Here is a 6,269-nt window from a genome sequence, read left to right on the forward strand (position 1 = left end):
TTTTTTCTTTTTGCTTATGTGTTGCTGAGGAATCGAACCCAGGGCCTCAGGCATGCAAGGCAAGCGCTCTACCACTGAGCCACCTTCCCAGCCCCTAGTCCTCAGTATTTTAATCTACAACAGATACTAGGTTAACTGCTAAAAATGAACATGCTATACAATTTTTTACCAGCATAAAAATATCTGCCTTATGAAAAGAATTACATTGTTTTATCTATACTCAAATACTGCAAGTATTATTAATATATATATCCCCATCAAAGACTAATTAAAAATTCATATCAAGAATATTTGTTTTGTTTTATTTTGGGTCCGGTCGTGGGCCTGAACTCTGAGCCTGGGAGCTGCCCCTCAGCTCTTCAGCTCAAGGCTAGCGCTCTACCACTTGAGCCACAGCACCACTTCCGGCTTTTTTTTTTTTGCTTATGGATGCTGAGGAATCGAACCCAGGGCCTCAAGCAAGCAAGGCAAGCACTTTACCACTGAGCCACCTTCCCAGCCCCTCATATCAAGAATATTAAAAATTAGTCAGGCACTGGTGGCTCACGCCTGTCATCTTAGCTACTGAGGAGGTAGAGATCTGAGAATTGAGATTCAAAACCAGCCTGGGCAGGAAAGTCTTTGAGACTTTTATCTCCAATTAACTACTAGAAAACCAGAAGTGGGCTGGGCACTAGTGGCTCATGCCTGTAATCCTAGCTACTTAGGAGGCTGAGATCTGAGGATCTCCGTTCAGAGCCAGCCTAGGCAGGAAAGTCCGTGAAACTCTTATCTCCAATAAACCACTGAGAAAAACCAGAAGTGGCACCTTGAGCTGAAGAGATGAGAGACAGCACACAGGCCCAGAGTTCAAGCCCCATGACTGACCCCAAAAAAAGAAAAGAAAACCAGAAGTGGTACTGGGACTCAAAGTGGTAGAGCAAAAAAGTTCAGTGCCTAGGTCCTGAGTTCAAGACCACGACTAACAACAACAACAAAAAAGAATATAAATCAAGCCAGGCACTGGCAGCTCATGTCTGTAATCTTAGTTACTCAGGAGGTTGAAATCTGAGGATTCAAGCCAGCCAGGGCAGGAAAGTCCTAGACTCTTGAAAAAGCCAGATGTAGAGGTGTGGCTCAAGTGGTAGGGTCTGTCCTTGAGAAAAAGATGTTCAGGGACAGTGCCTAGGCTCTGAGTTTAAACTCCAGTCCAGCACATACAAAAAACTGATCAGAACTAACCCATGGCTGGTGGCTCAGGCTTGTAATTCTAGCTAATCAGGAAGCTGAAATCTGAGGATTATGGCTCAAAGCCAGCCAGGGCAGGAAAATCCATGAGACTCTAATCTCCAGAAAAAGCCCTAAGTGGTACTGTATCTCTAGTGGAGTGCTAGCCTTGAGTCAAAGAAGCTCAGCGACAGCTCTCAGGCCCACAGTTCAAGTCCCAGGACTGGCATGCACGCACGCACACGCACATGCGCGCACACGCGCGCGCGCACACACACACACACACACACATCAGAGCTAAAGGTGTGACTAAAATGGCAGAAAGCAAATTGAGTGTGGCTCTGAGTTCTTGTACCAGTACTAGCAACAAAATAAGCTGGGCGCCAGAGGCTCATACCTGTAATCCTAGCTACTCAGGAGACTGAGATATGAGGATTGAGGTTTGAAGCCAGCTTAGGCAGGAAAAGTCTGTGAGGCACTATCTCCACTAAATTGCCCAAAAAGATGGAGTGGCACTGTGGCTCAAATGGCAGCGCTCTAGCCTTGAGCAAAAAGCTCAGGAACAGTGCATAGGCCCTGAGTTCAAGCCCCAGGATGAGTACCTTAATAAATAAATACATACATACATAAATAAAAGTTTAGCTATCACTGGTGGCTCAGGTCTGTAATCCTAGCTGTTCAGAATGCTGAGATCCTAGAAGAGGATCAGTTCTGTTCAAAGCCATCCTTGCCAGACAAATCTTAGAGATTCCAGCAAAATGTCAGAAATACAGGTGTGGCTCAAGTTGCAGAGCACCAGCGAGAGTAGAGGAGGGAGCTAAGCCAAAGGAAAGCAGAGAAGACAGTTATATACCTGGAAACATTCTAAAGCTTGATATGCAATCCTCATTTAAGTTCCCAGCAACTCCACGAAGTAGACATTAATATCAATCTCTTTCACAGATGAATAAACAGATGCTTAGATTAATTTTAATTGTCCAATGTCATGTAACTAGGATCCAAGACCAGTATGAATCCAGAGCCCCTGCTCTTAACCAGTTAAAACCTATAAAACTATAGTTACAGAGGGAAGTGTTAGCTTGTTTGTGCTGTATACATATATTCACACAAACACAAACCAAACTGAAAAATTAACAGTATCCTGAGTGAGATAAACAGGTCTAGTCTCAAAAGATAGTATGAGCCTATATTATTTTTAGTTTAAAAAAAGCAAACAAATCATTAAGACAAATTGTATTTTCATGGTGTTACTATAAATGGAGAAATGTGCTAGGGGAATTAACATTTTCTACCCACTTAGGGTTTACATCAAAGACTTCTATCTCCATTTCCACATAAAGAAAGTAAAAATTAAGCAAAAGGCCCCATGGAGATCTGGAATCGGACCCCAAGGCCTGATGGGAATGTGATGACAGATATTTCATCAAAACTCAGTTCTAGCCAGGAGCTGATGGCTCACATCTGTAATCCTAGCTACTCAGAGGCTGAGATCTGAGGATCATGGTTCAAAGCCAGTCCAGGCAGAAAAGTCTGTGAGACTCTTATCTCCAAATAACTACCAGAAATCTAGAAGTGGCACTGTGGTTCAAAGTGATACAGTGCTAGCATTGAGCAAAAGAGCTCAGGGACAGGGCTCAAACCCTGAGTTCAAGCACCTCTACCTATCAAAAAAAAAAAAAAAAAATCAGTTCTAGGCTGGAAATGTAGCTCAATGGCAAAACACTTGCTACACATGCCCAAGGCCCTGGGTTAAAGCTTCAACATTATTAAAAACAAAAAACAAAAACAGAAGAAGGAAAGAACCAAGTAGTCTCTAACTCTAAGTGAAAGAGGGAAAAGAAAAAGGCCTAAATATTTAAATTGGGTTTATCCTCAAATATCTCAAAATGGTTAGTTAGGGTAATTGTCTAAAAGAGACTGTGCAGTCAGGGACACACTCACACTGTCTGTATACAGTGGGAAGTGGGGAAGTAGCTCTATTACAGTGTGAGGACACAATTCTATTAGCATAAATGGACATGGCTACAATATCTGCAGTGGAGTGTCTGCTTTGTGGCTTCCAAAGATCATCTGTTCACTCACTGCCTTACCAGTTTAAAGGCCAACTGTACACAGACAGAAATAGCCAACAGCCTTTCATTAACCTTGGTACCACTATTCCAAACCAGGGTAGTGAGAGCTAGAATTCTGAGGCGCATTTCAGGTCTAAGAATGAATGGAAAAGCATTTATTTTTAAATGGCATTTTCAACTTTGAGTGTTCACAGTTCAAAATTTTTTTCTATATAAAGTTTTATTCCTCTAAAAATGGTAGCAATATGACCAGGTAGCAGTGGCTCATGCCTGTGATCCTAGCTACTCGGGAGGCTAAGATCTGATGATGGACATTGGTAGAGTAACAAGCCTTGAGCAGAAAAAATAAGGGACAACACCCAAGTACTGAGTTCAAGCCCTAGTACAGGCATGCACATACATACACACATATACACACACACAAAAGGTCACACTGTAACTTACAAACTTCTTTCATAGGAAAAGAAACTTGATTATTTCAGATTCATCAACACCTATTTTAAAATTTGGTACTAAAAAAGTATATACCCTCAGAAATTTACTTCACATTTTTTTTTTTTTTGCCAGTCCTGAGGCTTGAACTCAGGGTCTGAACACTGTCCCTGAGCTTCTTTTGCTCAAGGCTAGCGCTTCTGGCTTTTTCTGTGTCTATGTGGTACTAAGGAATCAAACCCAGGGCTTCATGAATGCTAGGTAAGCAAGTGCTAGGCTTACAGGCCTAAACTAAAATGCCCAGGCATTGTACATATGTAGTTTTTGAAAGTTTAAGAATACGAAGTTAACAAAGTACCTTAAAATACCAAACTATGAGGTAATGATACGATTTCTTTCCATCCTTAAAACGTTATTGGAAAAGAGACTCGGAATGATGTAATTTCTGTTTAGCATCCCTTAAAATATAAGGACCAACTATAACAGAAGTAAGCCTGTTTATATTTTTTAAAAAGCAACGTCAATAAGCAATTTCAATTCATCAATAAAGTTAAGACAACCACTAAACATCTTTTGCATTTTGAAATAAATCCATACAACCTTCAATACCAATATTTCTGAAACAAAATACTAAATGTCCTGTTATCTATCATAGTAGAGAAACAGTTTTATTTTAAACAGACAGAAGGAAAAGACAGACACACTTGGTAAGCAATCTCATAAGGGACCTCAGACAAGACAGAAGTCAGCATTGACCAGCTACTGGGTTACACACAGCTCTGCAAGTGACAGGATTTTCAGTTCACAGTACCCTGCAGGCTGAGTGGTCAGTGTGTAACTCCCCTTTAATCTCCAACCCTGAGAGGAGCAGGACATACGGACATACACACATATAAACATACATACACATGCACACACACACAAACACACACACAACATACACGACCTCAAGCTTACTAAAGAGAAATGGGGGGGGGGAGGAAATGATAAAGATTAATAGCCTCTCTCAACAGGCCACCCTGGTGCTGGGGGGTGGCAGTCTATTAACATTTCAACTTCAACCCTAAAGAATCACCAGGAGGAGGTTAAGTTGTAGCCACAGGAAATATCCTGTCCAGGAGAAGTGGGTAATCTAGATTAAGAAATTTTAAATTTACTACATATGAAACAAGAAAGAAAGGGGGGAAAAAAAGAAAATGAAAAAAGAAACTTTTCAGAGCTCATGACATCAGAAAAGAACAACAACAAAATGCATTCTTATCCACGGGGTGGGGGGGGGCAGGGGAAGCAAACCCCCCAATCAAAACATAGTTCGGTTCCAGTTCTCAGAAAGCTTTTCCCACACAGACCCATCTGAGCTGTAATAATCCCAAGTTTAAGTGTCCTTTAAATCCCCCCCTTTTCTTTCTATTTCTAGGGTGCAACGTGAGACTAGAACGCAAACCTAAATAACTAGCATGAGAATGAAAAGAAAGCCCCTGACCCTCCCTCACGCCAGGCTGGGGCTGCCCTGCCCACCTGTCCCCCCTCCCTCCCTCCCTCCGAAGGCTTTGCTGGTATCCTGACAACCGAGGTGTCCCCGTGGGGTTGATTTAGTTCCGTGGTCGGGTTTCCCGGACAGTGACCCAACAAGAGGGGGAACCCTCCTCCGTGGGGGGGGGGGCTGCTGCCGCGAAGCGGCCGGGCCGGCCCCTCGCCAGGCGGCCCCGCTGCTCCCCACGTCGGCGCTATCCGAGAGGGTGGGGGGGCGGGTAAAAGAATCCGGGGGTTTGAGTTGGGGGGGAGGCGGAAAGGGGGGAGGGAAAGGGACGCGAGGATCCGAAAACACCGCACCCCGGTTTGTGAGAGAAAAGGCAAAACATAACAAGCGAGGGGCCGAGAGCGGGTAGGAGCAGCAGCACCTGGGCCGCCTCCTCCTCGCCCCCCACCCCACCCCCAAACGCCCAGGCACTAACTCAGACCGCTGAGAGAAAGAGCAAAGAAATCCCCGGAAAACTTTTCCAACCCGGAAGAGAAGGCTTCTCCCCGGGCCTGGGGCTTTCGGGGGAACCGGGCTGGAGTTTGCAACCCCGAAAGGGGCTCCGGGGAGCCGGGGTGGGGCGCGGGCGCGGGGCGCAGGGGCGGAGTACCTTCCACGGGCAGGAACTGGTAAAGAGTTTCAAAATAGCCGAGTGCTCGCCCCCGGTGCCCTCGGGGGGGGGGGTCCCGGGCGCTGGGAACCGGGCTCCTCCAAGAGAGGACAGCCCCCAATTCAGGCCTAAAAGGAAACTTTCCGGGCCGCGGCTGCACCTGACTCCTCACCGCCCCTCCACCCCACCCCACGCCCGCCAGGCCTCCCGCCCGCCCCGCCCCGGCCCGGCCGCCCCGAGCGCCAAACCAGTGGGGGGGGGGGTCATAAATTCAACTGTTACCAGAATCCGGGGGGCGTTTGCGAGACACCCACGGGAACGGGGGGCGGCCGCCCATGCCCCGCTCCTAGGCCTGACGCCCCTGTCCCGGCAGCCCGGGCCTGCCGCCCCGCGGGAGAGCCTCGGGGTCAGCGCACGATCCGGCCCCGCA

General features: G+C 46.2%; 1 protein-coding gene across 1 annotated transcript in view; it reads right to left on the reverse strand.

The window, feature by feature from the left end:
• The window catches only part of Ino80d (INO80 complex subunit D), a 58,412-nt gene that overhangs the window by 51,726 nt on the left and 417 nt on the right, over positions 1 to 6,269 (reverse strand). The window lies entirely within an intron of this gene.

Source organism: Dipodomys ordii, unplaced genomic scaffold, assembly GCF_000151885.1.
Source record: "Dipodomys ordii isolate 6190 unplaced genomic scaffold, Dord_2.0 Scaffold1, whole genome shotgun sequence".
Taxonomy (NCBI): Eukaryota; Metazoa; Chordata; class Mammalia; order Rodentia; family Heteromyidae; genus Dipodomys; species Dipodomys ordii.